Here is a 21463-nt window from a genome sequence, read left to right as displayed (position 1 = left end):
TTATGCCATTGACATTAATCCAATTCCCAAGAACCCTTTCACCATCGGTTCACTCTTTAAAACTAAAGAGCGATTATCACCTTACATGTCCTCATGTGTTGTTTGTAAGTATACTTGCCCTGAATGCAAAACAGGGACCTATGTGGGATCCACCAGTAGGCTCCTTAAGGTGCGTATCGATTCTCATCGTGGCGTAAGCGTCCGTACTGGTAGCAGAATTTCAAACCCAGAACATTCCAGTATCAGAAATCACTCCAAAATTTGTAAAACGCTTATCCATAATAGGGACTTCTCCATTTTGGGCCATACCACCAACCCCCAAAACCTTGTTATTTTAGAATCACTTCTGATTAAACAACTTGTTCCGTCCTTAAACACTCATACGTCCTCCTCTCCTCTGTCTTGACTTGTGTTGTTTCTATTTATGTTTACGTTTAGTTTGACGCTGTCACTCCTCTAGGTCGGTCGTTTAACCTTTTGCTCTATTACTCTGTTCGCTGCTATTTTCATTTTTAGTTTACTGAATTTCTGTTACCTTTCAGTCCAATGTAAAGATTTTCTAAATTGTGTTCATTCCTTTAATTTTAATGTTGTATATACTTCTTAAATTTAGTTAGAATAATTTTTACCATTTTAAATTCTTAATTTTTAGTTTTTACAGTTTTACAAGGAATTTTAGGTTTCATTTTAACAGCCCTGATGAAGTAATTAAATGGATAATTAAGAAACGTTGGAATAAAGACAGTTTGTACATTTGTGTGTGTCCTCTTCGCCTTATTGATGATTGTTAATGTGGATTGACTCTGACTCCTTACACTAAGCTATATATATATATATATATATATATATATATATATATATATATATATATATATATATATATATATATATATATATATATATATATCCATATATGTATATATATGTATGTATATATACAATCATGAAGCTACATATGTCGCTTAATATCAAATCCCCATCGGGGATATTCCCGAGGCAGCGTGTATTTGATATTAAGCGACATTTGTAGCTTCATGATTGTAGATAAATCACGGTGTGATAAAAAATGTCATATGTATATATATATTGAATAATCTTCCTTATCCTCTCATAATTACGACTTTTAGTAAACAACATTTCTCTTATGACTTTTTCTCTGATCCCCTCCCCTCTCTCTATACCCTGCGGTCTGTTTCTTTGCATATAGTATTTATATGCAAGATCTATTACCTTGAATTGGTGCTGCAGGCGATGTCATTCAATCCTTTCAATGAATTATCGTTATGAATCAGGACACAGTCCTCTCCACCCCCGTTATCTGGTTGCATCTCCCCCCACCTGGAAAAGTGATGGAAATGTTTGGGGTTATTAGCACCCTAAATATTAATAGTTTATAATTAGATAGGAGAAAATCCACATTTTAAAAGCTACACAATCCTCTTTTGTATATCAGAATATTTAACTGGGTGAGTTTTACCTCTCAGACTGACTCAGCTCATGACAGTTGCAATAAAAGTAACGAAAGTGCTTCGCCAACCTCCAATTAAAAAATCTTTGTGGAAGAGTGAAATGAATGATGTGAATATTCCGAGTATATTCAGATCTCAGAGGAGGAGATGAAGTATCATTTTCTGTGAGCACATTTGCTCACCAAATGAAATGCTAGGGACTCTGGGACATTTGGCGGTAGACTTTATTGGTGAACTCTGCTTAGGTCAATTGCATTTACAGGTTATCCCAGTGTCTATTCAAGACGATTTAATACATATGGTATGACACGCACCCTTTTCTTGCCATTCTTTCTCAGCTGGAGATAAAAAAGAAACTACACTCATAGCTTTATGAGTGTAGTTTTTGGCAGCAAGGTTGAGTCTTTTGTGGAGTACATGTGTCTCTGAGCAAGTCCGTGGGCTTGGAGGTCAGTGATGATAATGTGAAGGAGTTAGTGGAGGAGCACAAAGCAGAGCATACCACAGAAGAACTGCAGGACCTTTACAGAGAGATGCAACAGACAGTTACTGAGTAACTGTCTTCACTGGAGGATGAGGGAAGGGAGGATATCCTTAGTTCATGAGCAAAAGAAATATGTACAAAATAGGGGGAGTGCAGTGTTTTGTTGAGAAATACAACCCAGGCAAAACTTTAACAAACTTGTTAGAAAAAGCAGAAGCAAATATCTTCACCTTTCTCACCACCTATGTTATAGGCCGTCAACTCTCCCAATTACAAGTAAAGTGAGAACAATTTTGCATTCATTTAATTGATTTGCTTGTTTGTTGGTAATTTCTGAAAGCTAGGCTCATTTAATTTGAGTTAAAATGCTTTTATTTCTTGTATTTTTAAAGGTATGAAACGGATTAACCCATATCCCATATCAGTGACTTAAGGGTGAGGCTTTCATACATGTGTGACTTGATCATTGATATGCCTTACCCTAAATTGTGCATTTGCAATTTATCCAGAAACCATGTCCTTTTAATTTTTTATCTCTATATCTTCCTGTCTCACAGACGTGTCTACTTGCTCTTATTCATTCTACTAATAGCAGTAAAGTAGCTGAGACTATTGCTCATTGTATAAACTGATTATGTTCTCAGAGTCAAGTCAAAACACAATGATTTCCTTGTACATAAACTGATCTTTCTATACCTCCTCACTCTCTCTGTATATTTTTCTTTTCATAGCCAGTTCTTCAAGGAAGCTGTCGATTTTCAAATGTAGGATATTCTTATTGTCTGAGATCAGGCAAAAGCTCTATTACTTCTCGACAGCGTGCTTGTGCATCCTGCTGGACAAAAAAATAAGTATACCTTAGTTTAACCAGACCACTGAGCTGTTTAACAGCTCTCCTAGGGCTGGCCCGAAGGATTAGATTTATTTTACGTGCCTAAGAACCAATTGGTTACCTAGCAACGGAACCTACAGCTTATTGTGGAATCCGAACTACATTATACCGAGAAATGAATTTCTATCACCAGAAATAAATTTCTCTTGTTCTTCACTGGCCGGTTGGAGGTTCGAACTCGCAGCCAGCAGAGTGCAAGCTGAGAACGGAACCCACTCGCCCAACGAAGAACTCCTGCTGGACAAGAGTTGATTGTGGACTATGGCTGCATATGATCATTTCTTGTTTCTTAATGCAACATTGATCCAGCCAATGGACCATGGTATTATTGTGGCAACGAAGAAGCACTACTGGCAGAGGTTCCTTGATAAAGTTATGATGGTGTTTTAGGATGAGGTGGAGAAGGAGCTTGGCTTGGATATTCTTGAGGGATAGACTATTTGGAATTATTCCCTGAAGTAAACAATCCATAACTAGCTCTTGCTGGGAATGACCTATCTTATTTTGGAATGTGGTTGATGAGAAGCCACTATTGATTTTCCAGGGTCTGAGGATCCCAGCTTCCAATGATACTTAGGAAAAGTCAACTAAGACATTCAGGAGGGCGACATCCATGGATGGATGAGTGAAGACAGGGGTGATCCTGGGTATCAGACGATGTACGTTGAGATTACTGCTGCTGCCACTGGTACTCAGGATGCTGATGATCATGACGACAGTGACGGTGATTATAGGGATTATGCCACTACTGTTGTAGCAGGTTCAGCAAGGTCCAAGAAGCACTCGACATCCTTGTTGAGTTTTTTGACCATCCCACTATGACAGAGTAGGTGATGGCTTAGTTGGATTTCTTTATACATCAAGGACCAGCATGTCAAGCTTTAACAACAGCAATCCTTCTCTCAAAGGTGGTTTGAAGATTTCTTCCCAGCTCCCCCTTGCATTCAAGCCCTTCACCATCAGGTCATCCAGTTTTCCTGTTCTCTGCACTGGTGCCACAGCCCAGTGTATTTTTCATCATTGTTCTATTGCCACATCCCTTGCCCAATTCTTGTGTCATTCCAAAGTCAGCCACTTCACTCAAGGAGTGAGGATAAGGATAAGCCTTTCCAAAACCTGTGTGATACAGACACAATATAAACAATGCAATAAAAACCTGTGTGCTAACATAGGGCCACTTGCAGGCAGTGAGAACTTGTAATGCCTCCTCAGTTAGTGTCACTAGCTTATGGAATACTGCCTTCCAGTAAGCACACCAAAAGTGTCCAATTTAGTAAGTATATTAAAGTAATTTAAGGTTTACTATTTGTAGTCTTTATTGCTTGTTTGTTGTTTTTCAGTCAGGATTTTAGGCAATTTGTAGACGATCATGCTGGACATGGAAAATAGTACCCATAGAAAATGTAAATAACAGGGAAGTCTAGCAAACATGAAGTACAGTAGCATTGCGCTTGCATGTGCAGTTATCTTCAAAATTACTGGTTATCACGTCATTGTTTACATTTTCTTGTTACACCTGTACATTCAATACATTCATTATACAGACATTACAGGCAATACAGTGCGCTTGGATATGTTAGTTATGTATGTCTTGTATGTAAGTGCAAGATACATTATGAAACTCTGTATTCCTCTTCTGTTCTTAGCTTTAGTGCTTAAATGTTTTTATTGCATTGTTTATATTATGTTTGCATCACTTCCCTCGTCTCTTGCTATGATGTAATCAGCCTAATAAATTATAGAAGAAGATTATCTATCATTACCAATCCACAAGCGGAATATTCGGCGACGAGAATGGAATAGGTTATTAACAGCCAGTCATTTCTTACCATTGCAGGTAAATATTAGAAACAGTAAATGAATAGTAGTAATATATAACTGCTATAAATATAGCAGTCTTAGGTTTGATGATAGTTACTTGATGATGAGTATATAGGTTTGGAAGGCTAAGCTGTTGTGACAAAGCTCTTGACTGACACATTTTGCTTGTTAGTGTCATTATTTTTATTTTTAGATATTTTGTTTTTATGAAAAGACAAATTGAGTAATCCCTCTTTTACAAATTTTAAGTGAATATTTTCAGGAATGAGCCTAGAGGTACCCTAGCCTGGTCACTATTAGCACTTTGGGCATATTTGCACAAGCTTGGACACATTAGTATGAATAAAGATAGGTTTGTAAATAATGAGACTTTTCAGCAGTAATCATGCAGAATTAGTTTTAAAGAGAAACTAAAAGATATGAAAACCTTGATGGAAACTGATTAAAACTTACTTAACTATAGTTGGAGTGGTGCCGTCAATCCACAAAAATGTCCTGTTTGAATATGGAGACCACATCCCGATCCATGCCCAGCCAGTAACCCTTTCTGCAGAAATAATAAAATGTCTTTATCCCACTTTTTTTTATGTAGTATGCAACCTCATCTGTGCCTTTATTATGTAATAAAATATTACTTCCCTGAAGAAGCTGCCGACATATGAAACAGCAAATGGAACATTATTAAGAACAGCTTTTATTTTTTCATTTGAAAATATCATCAAAGCAATAAAAAAAAAGTTTGAGGAAATTGGAAAAACATCATATGTGTATATATATATACTATATGAATATACTGTATATATACATATATACTATATGTATGTATGTATGTGTATGTAAATATATATATACATATATATACATGTATATGTGTGTCTATGTATATATTTGTATATATTCATTATTTGTAACTCGCATCGGAACCGAACCCTGGTATTTCAGATGAGAGTCCAAGGCATTACCAATTGAACAGCACAGATCATAAAAGAAGTTGGAACCTAAGTACGCCCGTACCCGAGGTGTTTACCAGGCAGGCTGCCGTCAAACATACCAGTGAATTTTACCCAGCTTTCAGGCCCAGTAGTGAGTCAGTTGGTAGCATTTTGTTCGAATTAACCCTTTATCAAGATTATGATAGAAATAATGAACACATGCATGTGTTTTACAGAGATAAATTTCTGGCTTTCAATGGGGTCAAACCCTGGTCTTTCAGATGAAGAGTTAGAAACTAAGTATGCCCATACCTGAGGTTTTTCCTGGGAAGGCGCTTAGTGCCTAACATACCAGCAAATTTTATCCACTATGAAGGGGTAATCCAAATAAAATGCTACCAGTTGACTCACGGCTGAGTAAAATTCGCTTGGATATTAGGCGGTAGCCTGCCGAGGAAAAACCTCAGGTGCGGGTGTACTTAGGTTTCAGCTTCTTTTATGGTCTGTGCTGTTCAATTCGTAATGCTTTGTCCTCTCATTTGAAAGACCAGGGTTCAGCCCCTACGTGAGTCAGAAAATTATTTCTGTGAAGCATGCCCTCATGTGTTAATTTTTTCTCTATATAATATAATATAATATAATATAATATAATATAATATAATATAATATAATATAATATAATATAATATATATATATATATATATATATATATATATATATACATATATATATTTCTACATTATATATATATACGTGTGTGTGTGTGTGTGTGTGTGTGTACATATCAGTGGCGGCTCGTGACTAAAATTAGTGGGGGTGCTGCTTGAAAAAATTTTTAGGCATTATTTTATATTGTGCAAAACGAAATACGTACATACAGAGAAAGAAAATTTATATATAATGATAGAAGCCTGAGCAAAGAGTTAATTTTTACGTCCCATATAAAGTGTTCCAGTCCAGCTTGATCCGTTCATTTAAAAATGAAATTCATTATTCTTGTTTTATTGGCGAAAAGGTTAGTAACTTTCTCCTTGATTTCTGGATGACCGGTGAGGAAATTTTTCTCAATTGAAATCATTGCAAGTGCATTTAGCCTTTCCTGATTCATGGTGCTCTTCAGGAAAGTTTTTAATCTTTTCAGTGTAGAAAAGCAGCGTTCAGACACTGATGTAGTCAAGGGAATTGTGAGAGGGATTTTTGTCAGTTTAGTAGTTTCGCTAAGAGCGCCATCTAAATTACTTTCAAATATAAACTTCAGCAGGTCAATTAATTGGCAGTATTCATGCATGTCGGATCTACCGTAGAATACTCTGTTCATTTTCAAGTTTTTGTTTGTTAATCGTTGGATATGTTTCAGTGGCTAATTCTACCTTTTCTGTAGGCAGTTTATTCTTAAAACTAGTGAAGCTTTTCTTGTCGAACAATTTAGCAGCTACTAACTGTTTAGTGAAAGAATATCTGTCGACTGTATCAACACATAGGCAGTCACATACTTCCTTTGCTTCTGCCATGAGCGTCTTTGAGGGGTTCTCACAGTACTTCGAGTTTCTTATTTCCAAAATAGCAGTTTTCAGATCTTTACATTTTCGTTTACTTTGAAAAAATAAATTTCTTGAGATTGCATTTGGTTGTAAATTGCTTCAACATGAGGCATAAATCTGATGGAAAAGCTCCAATCAAAACATGAATTTGTCATTATCTAGGCATAGAAAAATTCCAGTTGCTTCTGCAGTGGTGTGATCTGCATTTGACGTTGACTGAATTTCAGTAAGGCAGCTTTTTAAAGGTTACAAATTTTCATAAACTCTGTTCAGGGTTCGTATATTAAATTCCCACCTTGTAGGCGATGGACGCTGAATGCTGACGTTCATATGCCACTGGAGAATGAAAAAAGTTAAGTATATCTTAGAGTAACCAGACCACTTAGCTGAATAACAGCTTTCCTAGGGCTGGCCCGAAGGATTAGATTTATTTTACGTGGCTAAGAACCAACTGGTTATCTAGCAACGGGACCTACAGCTGAAAAAAAGCATTATATTTATATATATATATATATATATATAAATATATATATATATATATATATATATATATATATATATATATATATATATATATATATATATATATATATATGTATATGATAGATAGATATCTGTGCATGTACGTATACACTGTAGGACAATCAGTAATTTTAAGATACAAATTCAATGCGGTAGAAAGAAAAGTAAATATTACCACGCTTTGTGAGATAATTACAGATATATCAGCGATGTTGCCTAGTTATGTACGTATGAATATTGTGTATGTACAAACTAAAGAACCCCACTATCTTCGTGAATCATCGTGGATTCAGTTGGATTATATATGCAAAAATATGCCATTGTGAAAAAAATTGTAGAAATTTTTTAATATTTATTTTTTAAATTTTTAATAATAAAGATTGCAAATTTCATTTATACAATGAAAAAAGATTATAAAAATATTGTCATAATTTTGATTAGAAAAACGGTTTTAAAAAAAGTCTTGGGTAATTTTCTAAACATTTTTGTCTTTAAAAAAAATCACATTTAACTTTTTTTAGTATAACGTACTTTTCATTTCTAGTTGTCTATGTATTTTTTAAAGCTTCCATTAAAAATGTATGCTTTTATTTATATTTACTAATCATTAATTTATGGTCAGGATAATCATTAGTTCATGATTTAAGATACTACTAATGGATTATATAAAATTAATATAAAAACATAAGTTCTAGTTTAGATATCCAGAATGCTTGAAATTATGTAATGGTAAAATTCTAATTAAATTTTATAGCAAAGTTAAATGTACATAATAAGAAGTATGTATGTATGTTTTTGTATAACAATAGCGGCTGATTACAAGAAATAATAATAATCAATTAGTCACATTAATTTCAGTAACTGTTACCTCTTTTTAACAGAATGCTATCAGTTCTTATTTGAAAATATATATATATATATATATATATATATATATATATATATATATATATATATATATATATATATATATATATATATATATATATATGTACATACATACATACATATATATACATAAAAAAACAAGTGTGTGAGTGAGGGTACCAAGAAGCTCAAGGGAGAAGACAGTACGGTTTCTATAAGCATTGTGTCTGATGCACAGGTTATTTGGGTAGAGTTACTAAACTGTAACGATTCAGTTCTGTGATATCAGAAGGGTACATATGTGGTAGATTTTGAAGATTGGGTTGATGACAATAATTCGGTTGCTATTGTAGGGGACAACAATGAATTTTCAGAAGCAGAATTACAGGTTAGGAGACAGGTTTCTAAGGATCATTTAGCCAAAGGGTTTCCCCTTCCACAGTGCCACTAATCTGAGACACTGCCAACGACTAGGTTACTGAAGCGCCTACCTTCCACTTTCCCTTTTACTCATTACTCATGCTCTGCCTCAGGCAGAGTGCCATTTCCTTTAGTTCAGTTTGGTTGTACTGCCTCTTAGTGTTGTTCCGTGGAACACACTGGCACCCTAGTACCACCAAGACATAGTCCTCACATATAAGCCACTGCAACTGTACCTGAGATACAGAGTGCCTATGACGGTGTATCCACCCATAAAGACCTTTGCTCCTTCAGGATCACTCCAATTTATCAGTGTATCCATCCATAAGGATTATCACTCCTTCAGGATCACTCCATAACTTCAGCGTATCCACCCATAAGGATCATTACTACTTCAGGATCGCTCCATCAGTGTGACCTCTGCATGGCACACTCAGCCACAATGCCACCTCATTGAGAAGGTGCCACTCCAATAAAGTGCCACCAAATTACGGGACGCTTCCCCACTGTCACAGACCATTTCCCCTAGACATCGTATAAGACTATATACATGTCATTGGAACAGCGCCAACCCCTCATGAACATGGGCAAGGATGCAGGTTACATGGGACAGGAACTCACCCAGTGGTTGAAAGAACAGCTGGATGACATACTCCAGCAGGAGAGAGCAGCAAGAGAAGATCAGAGGAAGTATGAAGAAGCTAAGGCAGCAAGAGACCTCACTCTCAAGGACAAGGAGCTTGAGCTGGAGAAGACTCGAAAAGAAAGTGCCGAGGCTCTAGCTGTCCAACAAGCCTCCAACCCCACACCTGGTGCGCCTGATGCTCCAGTATGGAGCATTAATGCTCTGATTCCAAAATGGATGGAGGATGAGCCCAAGGTGTGGTTGGAGGAAGTAGAAGCACTTTTTGAGAACTACTCCACCACCGAGATGGAGAGGGCTGCCCCGTTTGCCAAGCACATGGACGGCAAAGCCAAAACCTCCCTCCACTGGATGAACAAGGGTACGAAAGGGAAGATGGTAGACGTTTGACAGGTGATCACCAAAGGGTACAAGATTACCCCGGAGAGATGGAGACAGCATTTTAGAGGTCTTGCCAAGGAAGTTGGTTGGGCCTGGGCTGAATGGGCCTATCTTAAAACCCAATCAGGGCAACGCTAGCTCGATGCCATGGAGTGCACAGAGTTCCAGGACCTGTTCAACCGGATCATGCTGGAGGATCTCTTCCAGTGTGCTCCTGGACCACTTGCTGTGCACCTCAACAACAAGCAACCCAGAACACTCCTGGAAGCTTGTCGTATGGCTGGCGACTGGGAGACCTATAACCAGTCTCACAGCACATCTCACCGGTGCATAGTACCACCTAGACCAATTCGCTTGAAGAACGGACACCATGGTAAACCTCCAATATGCAACTTCTGCAAGAGAGTTGGCCACCCTGAATCTGAGGGCTGGATTAAGAAAACCAGTCTTCTCCATGGACAGTCACCATAGGGAAATCAGCCCATTCAAGGGGCCCCTGCAGAGACTGTGGAACTCCAGGGCACTATACTGCCGTATATCCTGGTTGCCCAAAACATATCCCCTCTACCAAGCAAGTAAACCTGATCAGTGCTGTGACCTGCGCTGCCGTGCCGCCAGATATGTCTTGCCCCGAGTGGTTGTGGACTCAGTCCGTCTCAGTGGCACCCCTATATGGCTCTAGCCTACCAGTGAACCAGCCGGTTACAGTAGACACTGGCTCAGATATTTGCCTGATTGACTGGGCCTGAGTGCCAGCCAGTGCCACTGTAGACAAAAAGACCAGGTGGATGATGACTGGGATAGAGGAGCAGACTAAGACCATTCCCATAGTCAAGCTTCAGGTGACAACCCCTTGGGGGACAAAACCTCACCGCATTGGCATGGTGAGCAAAATCAGGCATGGAGTAAAGTTCCTGTTGGGATGAGGCCTCCTTTGGGGATGTCCTTCCCCAACACCACTATGTTGCCTAGCTACCTCCACCAGGGAGAGGCCTTACCTCCAGAATCACCTGACCGGGACATATTGCCACTGAGACAGGTGTGCCACCGTCAGCCCTACCTTCCACTCACCAAAGTGGTCGACAGAAGGAGCACTCTCTGTGCAACTCCAGGTCCAATCCTCACTCCTCACAAAAGGATGGCCATCAAAAGTTTCCTCCCTCACTGTGATGGGAAATCGCCAGAATCAAGTACTGCTGCAAGACCTGTAATGTAACAGGGCACTCCACAAATTGGTCGGGGTGCCCTAGCAAGCAAAATGCTGCGGACACCACAACTAGTACACTTCCAAGAGTCTCTGCCCTCCACTTGAGACAGGAATCTCTGTCTCATGCTAACTCAGGTACACTGAGGGGTTTTGCACACTGGGGTCCCTCATTAGGCACGCTTGACTCCAAATCTCTGCCAGTGCCACTTGAGAGCCCTGAGCAGTGCCAAGCTCCATCTATCTCAGATGCTGATCCTCCACTAACCTTAACCTCTGTGCCTGGCCCCGAATTAGTGGCAGCGCTGGAACCCAATCATGTCACGGATCCTCCTGTGGAACATCCTCCAAACCTCATAGTGTTGATCATTGCAAATTGTGAGCCTCCGGCCCCCGACAATTCTTCTTCACAATCACCTTCATCTGCCGAGGATGAACCTCTGGCAGACCTTAATGCTACACCTTCTCTGGTCGACCAGGAACTGTCTGGCCGGGATGCAGAAGCTGGTTCTACCCTTACGACGGTTGTTGCAGCAGCCAATGTAGGGAGCCTCGCCGTAGCTCCTAGGGCTACCTATGATTCTGCTCCTGACGGCACCTCTGGCCTTTCCCCAGAGTCTGTGTCCTCGTCACGTCCTAGGAATGGCATAGCCAGACCTTGGAGGAACCCGAAGAGGAATAAAAAGAACAGGGGAAGAGATCCAATTAACCTATAAGAGCCACAAGCTCTCCTTGGCACTCGTGTCCCATTGGCACAGTGCCATTTCCATCTCAGAGTGATCCTGGCCCCTACCCAGAGGAGGTAGCCGGCATGATCTCTGCCCAAGTAGACTGACACCTAACACCCTAGGCAATCTTATAGTACTAACCCTGTTAATAAAACCATCCAATACCAAGCTGGTACACACCTGACTGCATAGCATAATTAACCCTTCAGGTTGTGCATGTCTGAAAATATTGTATGTGATATTCCATAAAGAATTGTGTAATCTGTAAATAACTGCATTTAGTTAGGTCATTGTCATTTAATTTAGTGCCAGGGCAGTAGGATAGTAGACCTTGTCAACAAGACAATTTTCCATGTACCCTTTGCCTAGGAATAAAGTTCCCCTGTCTACAGAGTCAGCCAGTAGAAGTCTGTTGATACCGTTGTCCAGTGTTAGCCTTTGCTGTAGTAAGGAAGTTAGTAAAACCAGTATCCCCTCCTAGCAGTTAGGTAGGTCATTTTAGTTAGCTGCATTGCAAAAGTACACTCATTTAGGGAAGCTAACTGACTAGTTGAGATAAATAACTTACTTAGCCAAGGCCTTCATGCCCAAAAGGGAGTGAGTGCCTTCTTAAAGGGGGGAGCTTTCACGTATTTAGAAAATTCATCCCCCCAATCCGTTAGCTAGGAAATGAAATTTCATGGTGGCTGGAGGAGACCCCACTTGTTGGGGGGGGAGGCAGATGTAGGCGTCCTAACCACAATATTGAACAATTTGGGGAACAGAAAGCCGTTAGGGCACAAGGACCAGTCAGGATAGTAATTGGGCTGCTAGGCTGACCCTTAGTTAGCCTTAACTATAAGACCTATTTCCCTTCAACCTTTGTACTGGCAGTTATTGCTTCTTCCAGATCTACCGCTGTCCTGTGCCCGCCACTGGGATTGAATGGGATGGCTAGGTGACCTCTCTCGCTCTCATTCTGTGCCAGACCTCTACAGCGCAAGGTCAATGAATCTTAACAGTGCTAAGCTGGTGCTGTTCTGTCCTCCTACCACTGGCCACGTGTCTGGACTTCTGCGGCCTGAATCCATCTTTGACAAGCGAGCTCCATGCACAGATCTAATAAGAATCTTGGAATCTGGGTCTTCAAGTTCTGCCCCAGTCCTTGTGGAACAATTGCCTTAGAAACCTCAAGTCCATCTTCTGAACTCGACAGTACAAGGGCCACATGTAGGGCCACTCAGCATTATCATTGTGCTAATGTAAAATAGTTTTATCAGCCAGTCTCACTTGAAGCGTTTTATAAGATTCGTATCACACTCTTGGCAGGGCTAAGTTCTTTGTTGGAGGGGTGGATAGCATTGTCGCCTAGCATGCTGTTGGCCCAGTGTTCGACTCTCGTACCGGCTAATGAAGAATTAGAGGAATTTATTTCTGGTGATAGAAATTCATTTCTCGTCATAATGTGGTTCAGATCCCACAATAAGCTGTAGGTCTTGTTGCTAGGTAACCAGTTGGTTCTGAGCCACGTAAAATTAATCTAATCCTTCGGGCCAGCCCTAGGAGAGCTGTTAATCAGCTCAGCAGTCTGGTTAAACTAAGATATACTTTTCTTGGCAGGGGCTGTAGCTTTATCAGATTTATTTATTTGATGCGTTGTCAGCCAAGAATGTTCTAGCAATGAACCGGTTACAAAATCCGGTTTTGAAGAATGCATTTCGATAATGTGTGTGTGTGTGTGTACGTATACTTCGTGACACCTTGAAGTACAGAGGCGTGTCTTGCCGAACTTTGACCTCGAATGATGTCACGGAAAAGTACGTTTGTTCGTGCATTGCATAATGAATATAATGGGAGGGACCGTTGTTTGATCGGGCATTGCGATCCGATATCAGTGACTCTAAGAAATGTGAGGTGTTATTTTTCACATGAAGACTGTCCCAAAGGACTTGTGGAGTGAGTAGAATTCATATACGTTTTTAGACTTTGTTTTTCAGAACTATGAACACACACGTTACCCCTGTGACAGTGAAAAATGTGTTTCTGCGATTTTTACATTTTCTGATTTTTAATGTGACGTTTGTTCTTTCACAGGTATTCCTTTTCCTTTTTTCCTCTCTCCCTCCTACAAGGAAGGGAGTGGTATGACATTTTTGAGATGACCTGATTTTATTAATTGACCTGTTTATGTTTTGACAGATGAGTTATTTTCTGTATTCCCTTAGGTAATTGGATGTTTATGATTTTGGAACCTTATTTCCTTAGAAGAATTTTTGATTCTTTGATGAATCATTCGTTTTCATTCTTCATAATTTTTAAGAAGTTATTTTCATTAATTTTTTGTCAATAAAGGTTTTAGTTTTGTACTTAGTATCTCATTCCAGTAGTCCTTAGATTTTAGTTAGGGAAAGGTATAACTGATGATGTCGGCTCACGCTACACGGTATCACATAATATCTCGGGATAAGCGAGATCAAACCTCTGTTCATAAAACAGAGACTTAAATAAAGTAAAGGTTTCAGAATTGGCCTTTACATATATATATACAGTATATATATATATATATATATATATATATATATATATATATATATATATATATATATATATATATATATATATGTATATTCAGTATATGTAGGCATGTATATACAAATTTTATATGTATATATATGTGTGTGTGTGTGTAAGTGCTTGTTCATGTGTAAATGAACTGTGGTTATACCACTGAGAAACCACTATAAGTACTAACCAAAAAGAAAATTGTATTCTGTATCACTGGTGATGATTGTCAAATTGCTATTCTTATCGATGCACCTTTGGTAGGATGTATTCCAGGTCACATAGTCATTGCTGAAGAAGTAGCAAGAAGATCCGTTTGCTATCCAGTCGCTTTCGCATACTGCGGGTCCTGTTTGGAAGAAGAACGGGATGTAAACATCACATTTAGATAAAAAGCTCTCCATGAAATAGTTTTCTTATGCATTATTTTGGTTCGAATATATCTCTATAACTCATGACATTTTCAAATTCTAAATTAAAATTCTCAGCTGTTCCAGAGTATGTAGAGAATGTCTTGATATCAGGGTAGTGAACTAATAGGCAGGTAGTCCAAAGTAGTCCGCGACCCCTCTGGATTCAGTCTTTACTACATGTTTTGATTGTTGGAGAAAGAGAAAGCAAACAATACCTTACCAAATTTGTAGCAACAGAAGTTCAGAGCGAATTAGCATTGACTGTCACTGTGGCTAACCCTGGTAGGTTATATTAATATTCAGTGAGGGAGGTAACGAGTGCCTCAGAAACATAATGAAAAAAAAAAATCAGTGAAAGATGACTCGCAGGGAAATGTCCTGAAACCTTAACGTAGTTAGAAATCACTAAGTGTTTTAAGAACAAAAAGAAAAAGAAAGAACGATTGACTAAGTTTTCTGTCGCTGTAGCTATCAAGGCCAAATAACGCCGAGGAAAGAGCAAAAATGGAATCATAAAAAAGGGCAAAAGTTAGCAAGACCAAGAAGGGATGAAAAGAATATTTGAAAGCGTGATTCTTGCACTTGAAACATCTGGTGCAACCACACACACAAGTAGAATCAGTAAATTATCCAAATATTTAGCAACAACGAATGGTGGAAAAAAAACCCTAATAGAATAGTATATAACCAAAGCTTTTGAAGGCGAAATAAACTAATAAGGTGTAGATTGTGATAAAAAGTGGAAAGATGTGAATGAAAATTATATGCTTTTTTTTTTTGAGAGAAAAAAAAAATGCCATTTAGATGCCAAATAGTCATGTTCTACAAACACCTTCTTGCTTATCTGATGATGCTGTTGACTCATTCAAAACCCCCCCAAAAATATTCCACTAGAACGAGAAATTGCAACATTTACTCAGCCAGTAATAACTTCAAGGATACTGAAGACATGACAAGAGCTGAAGGCTTGAACCTCAATCTCTTTCAAAGCTTTTCCAAGTCAGACACTTGCTTCCAGTCTATGTCATTGTAGAAAATATTAAGCATTGCGAGGATCTGGATGACTTATTGTTTAGGTAAATCAAAGATAACCTGTACAATGAACATGAGCCTTCATTTATTTAAATTGATTTCATTGCTGCATTTTATATGGGTTAATCATGAATGTCGAAACTTAGTAATTTAGTTCTTTCAGAAGGTAACTAGGTCTCTGGGATTGTGTATTTTTGATCTAAATTTTTTATGTGTCCAAAAGCTGAAAGTTGCAGTTGACACTGTTTTTAGTGAACCAAACCTGTCAATATCATGTCCCACAGAGCTCTGTTATGGCCTTTTTGTTGGTCCTTAAGAAAAGGTCGTACAGAATGTTTCTGATACAAATTTTTTGGCACAAAAGGAAGTGGTTGTTAGTCTCAGTAAAGATCGTTATAGAGTCAACGCAGTCTAGAGCTAGACCTTTAAAGTCAAGACTTGCTGATAGGCTAGACTTTAAACACTTCACTTCATTTTTTTTGGAATATTTGGTAATCCTAAGTGTTGCTTTTTATCTTAAATTTGGGTAACCATATAGGAAGGTGTGAGTGCTATGTGATTCTGGATGTCGACATAACTGGATCGTTATCTTTTGGGCATAGTATCTGAGGGTTTGAAAGCTTTCTGTTAAAAATTGAAATTAAGATACAAACTGCAAATGTATTTCAGATGAGAACTCCTAATTATGTCATTACTGTATTCAGTGGTCCCAGAATTATTATTCCGTAAGATGCCATCGGTTTAAAACCGTGTGTCAAAGGTCTTTGGTTCATTTTAATAAAAAAAAAAAAAACTGGAACATGCTTAGAAGTTAGATCATGCATGAGACCCACATGCATGAAACTTTTTGCAGAATAATTACAAACTTTTAATTTCTATTAATATCCAATTATATATATATATATATATATATATATATATATATATATATATATATATATATATATATATATATATATATATAGCTTAATGACAAATAATATTGCCAAGACCAGGAAGAACATTCTTTATTATACGAGCTTTCGAGGTATAAAACCTCATCATCAGGCTGAAAAAACGACAAGAACGAGAATCAATGAAATTACAATAAAATGAATTGTCATAATAAATCTTCAGCAAAAATACTAACCAAATATATAAAACGAACAGTAAATACAAACTAAAAGGGTGAGACGCAAAATAACGAAAAATTAAAAACTAACATAAACATAAAAATATGAAAATAAAAATAAGGTGAAATGTAAACAAACTACCACTCACAAAGTAAAATATTTAACGACCCAAGTGTGTACCTACTATGAAATTACACGATAGCTAGTTGAATACCAGACGAGTTGTTCAATTCCGGTTTCATCGTTTTAATAACCAGCGAAAAGTTATAGGAAATTGGGAAAAGATATGTATGTATATATATATATATATATATATATATATATATATATATATATATATATATATATATAAAACAAATCTGATAAAGATATGTTATCAATGGCTTTTGTAATATATATTTTTTAAATTATAAAGAGACTGTATGGACAACCTTTATAATATATTTATATATATAGTATATATATGTATGTACGTATGTATATATATATATATATATATATATATATATATATATATATATATATATATATATATATATATATATATATATATTTATATATATATATATATATATATATATATATATATATAAGCAATCCACAAGCAAATGACAGGCAGAAGTTCAGTACCAAGCGCTTTCACATTTATTAATGCATTATCTGGGCACAAATGAGACACAGATAAAAGGAAGGTTACAAAGTAAACAAAAATAACAAGAATGCCAGGTGTTCAGTTGTCAAAGGGTAATATACAGAGATAATCCAGGATAATCCGGGAACGAGCTGTCACAAACAGGAACCATAGACCAAACAACAAGAGATATGGAAGTTTAGGCTCACAAAATCCAAAAACATGTATAACCTTGAATACCAGATGGTTAATTTCCAGGGGGTAAAAAACAAAAGGTTAATCCACGGCAAGTCCGGGATCACGCGGTCAAAAACTAAATCCATAAATATACTTAACCATAAGAGAAACGGAATCTTACCCATTCACATTGCAGAAACGTGTATAAAAATGAATATTAATTTTGCATATATTTATCAACAACTTTTTTTAATTATGAAGGCATCAAGTTTAAACAAACCAAGATTTAAATTTAGAACACTTTCGTTATTTGATATGATAAAACAAGATTCAATGATATTCCTTTTAACTGAGTCGTTGCACGGAACTAAAGATCTTGTTTTACTCCAGTTAATAGGATGATTTAAAACTGTGTCGTAAAAGTGTTATATCAAATAAAACTACTTTTAAATCAATTAATGGTGCTTTTTAAAAAGTTTCGTTACATCCATTTTGTATCATCAGATAGTGACCAAGAATACTGGATTTTCCAATGATGTAGGGCATCACTGAAGTGTCGTAGTTAGTCACTGCATGGCTTGCAAGTTAGCTTGAAACCCTAAAAGTAGTCTTTATACCTTCCCGGGTTCAGAACAAATGCAAAGAGAAAATTTTGTCTAAAGCCTTATTTTGAATAAGATAACTGATTCAGACTCAAGAGTAATTCCTCTTATATTCATCAAGAAATGTCAAGTTTATCCTGAATGTCTTAGCAAATGATTTTAGTCAAATCATGCAATGGGAGATTTTTCTTTGCAGGAAAAAAAAACAATGTTACGGACACCATATTATTTTCTCCTTTACTGCTAAGCTACAGAACGGATAATTTAACCTATAATACTTACAGGCATACCAAAAAGCTCTATATTCAAAGCTATCTTGTTACACGCTATAGTAAAAGCGTCTTGAATGCATTTAACTGTTTTGGTCAGAGAGCCGCATGAGCAGTTACCATTAAAAGAGCATTGTATAATCATTCCTCATCTCTGAATGTTTCATCCTTTCTTGAGACTTCTGAAGCTTTTCCTTCATTGGTATGCATTGAGAAAGCATATATTTTATAAACTGGAATGCATAAATGATAGTTGTAAAACGATATATTGAGAAAATGTATATTAGTGACATTGCAATAAGGCATTGGTCAGTGGTCACTGCTAGGCTTTAATGAAAATGTGTCTTGTTGTTAAGGAACCTAAGTGTATGATCACTATTTTTATTTTGTCCATTTATACGGAAAGTATTTTGGTTGTCTTGATGGATGCATATAGTTATACAAGCACGCACAATCACAAATACATTGACTGGTATCCTCAAATAAACAATTCTTGTACTTCTGAAAGGCAAAATTATTGATTAGTTCATAGCTCGGCTCAAGTCACTTTACTCCTACGAGGATTTTAAAAGTCCTAAATTCTTTGCTATTATAAAAGCACAGTCGTCGCAAAGTAAAATCCAGGAAGACAGGTGTACACTGGCTTTCTTCCAGCCACGTGAAAAAGTACTGACACTGAAGAATTTTGTTGTTTACCCCAAAAATCCACAAACATTTGATCAGTTACCTGATGTTTGCCTACAGAAATCAGGTGACTATTGTAAAAAAAATGTAGACAGTTTAGTACCCAATGGGCTTCCTAACTCTCTTGAGCCACCTGGTAGCATTACTGGTTCTAAATTGTAAAAAGGGAGTCCAAGAATTCTTTAGAGAAGCTTGAAACCCACATATCTCCAAGATGGGACTCAACTTTCATCCAGGAACAGGCTAGCAATAATACTCTTCCTATCTGTTATGCTTCCTTGTTATTGAGTAACAGAGGCAAGGGACCCTTCATCACATTTGTGCATAAGGTCCCAAAAACTGAACATATACCATAGATATTCCCTGTGCCTATGCCTTCTCAATAGCCACATGAAACCTGGGAAGTGAAGCAGTGAGTATTGATGACCCCAGCAGGTAGACCCACGCACCTATTCTTAGCCCGCAGTGACCATAAATGTGTATAAGAGAAAATCTTTGAGATCTGAGAATTTAATGTCCATTTTATTACCATTATGCCAAGAAAAAAAAAATGTTTGCAAAGTTAAACAGGCAGAGTTGCTGATTCTGGTTTTCATGTGGACAATAATACATTGCTGCATCATGCATTAGAAATTCAAACAATCCTTGCATTTGCCCCTGGAGAAAGGACCTTTAAAATGGACTATCGTGTGGTTTCAAAATCTGGCCCGTTGTGTATACATACACTATAAGCCCATTTACTTGTTGTGTACATTGTTTAAGTGTAAGTGTACGCTACTTCGTTCTAAATGAATTTATTTTGAGAATCGATTACCTGGAGTTAGTGCCAAGGATAACTCTTGTATCAATATAGTCATCAAGCAATACATAATTACCAAAACAAATAAGTTGTGCATGTATGAAAATGTTGATTAATTATATGTTTTCTGAATACCAATATGGTTATTACAAAGGTAAACATACTATCATTAGACTTTGTCTGTGATGAAGACAATATCTCAGTCAAGATTTAGCTCAGGAGACAAGGAGAAAGAAAGAGTTTTTTCCCTGCCAGTCACAGAAGTGTCTAAGATTCATCAGACAGAAATTAATATTTATCAGTAAATGGTTGTTGAAAAGACTCAAAACTTTTATCAGAACTCACCAGTTGTTGAAAGAGTGGTTGCAGTTGTTTGTGTGGTCGTTTCCAGAGAGGCACTGGCTGTAGTTGCCTCAGATATTTTAGTTGAAGCGGTCGTTGCCTCCTCTGCAGTGGAACTAGGGTAGTTGTCTCTGTCAGTAGTAGGTGTGGGTATTTCAGTGAATGTTAGCAAGTTTCGATTACAAAATTATCATTCTGAGACCTGTTTGAAGAACTGGACGAACTGAAAAAATGAAGATATTCATGAACTGATACTGATCAAATAACGGAAGAAAACTGACAGGGGCCTACAGAAACCTACTTAAAATTGAAAATATTACCCCATTGTTAATATTTCACATAACGTTTATATCTAGGAATCTCTTTACCTTCAATAAGTTGATAAACAATTTCATTCCCTCCCAGAGTTCCTACTTAAATCTTTCGAATTACCATCTTTCCTGCACCTTTTATCATTCGGCTCTTTATGCACTAAGCATTCGCTACCTCTACCTCACTATTCTACACAAGACGTGAAAGATGCTTGATTACTAAAACAAATACTTATTCCAGCCACTTTCATGTAAATTATGTTACGTTTAAGACAACACCAACTACCAGTTTAGGAAGGCCTGTATTTTTTGGTCCATGAAATTACTGTCCAGAGTATATAGACATGGCGCATGGCTTCTTTTAATCAGCTGTGTGAAAGATTAGAGGTTTTGTCCCAAATATTACATAATTTACATTAAAAGTGAATGTAAAAAGGTGCGAGAAAGAGGGCAATTTGAAAGATTGTTTAAGTACAAGTGAATCAAAGAAGGACAAATGAGGGGAGTTTGGCAAGTAAGCAACAGTTACTGATGACCCAGCAGGTAGACCCTTGCACTCCTTCAAATCACTGTCCGTATCTCACAGTGACCACAAAATGATCCATCAATGAAAATCTATCAGATCTGAGCCTTTAATCTGCAGTT

General features: G+C 37.3%; 1 protein-coding gene and 1 long non-coding RNA gene across 2 annotated transcripts in view; one reads left to right on the top strand and one right to left on the bottom strand.

The window, feature by feature from the left end:
- Window positions 1-20715, bottom strand: part of LOC136829679 (uncharacterized) — a 28559-nt gene extending 7844 nt beyond the window's left edge. The window contains exons 1-4 of the long non-coding RNA XR_010850443.1: window positions 20511-20715; window positions 14637-14795; window positions 5120-5213; window positions 1231-1338 (exon numbers count right to left, since the gene is read on the bottom strand). This is a non-coding gene — a long non-coding RNA (uncharacterized lncRNA). The remainder of the gene's footprint in view (window positions 1-1230; window positions 1339-5119; window positions 5214-14636; window positions 14796-20510) is intronic.
- Window positions 1-21463, top strand: part of LOC136829717 (uncharacterized) — a 210221-nt gene that overhangs the window by 122916 nt on the left and 65842 nt on the right. The gene's annotated exons all lie outside the window — the stretch shown is intronic.

This window comes from Macrobrachium rosenbergii, chromosome 45 (genome assembly GCF_040412425.1).
Source record: "Macrobrachium rosenbergii isolate ZJJX-2024 chromosome 45, ASM4041242v1, whole genome shotgun sequence".
NCBI lineage: Eukaryota > Metazoa > Arthropoda > Malacostraca > Decapoda > Palaemonidae > Macrobrachium > Macrobrachium rosenbergii.
This window is presented reverse-complemented; position numbering and strand designations above follow the sequence as displayed.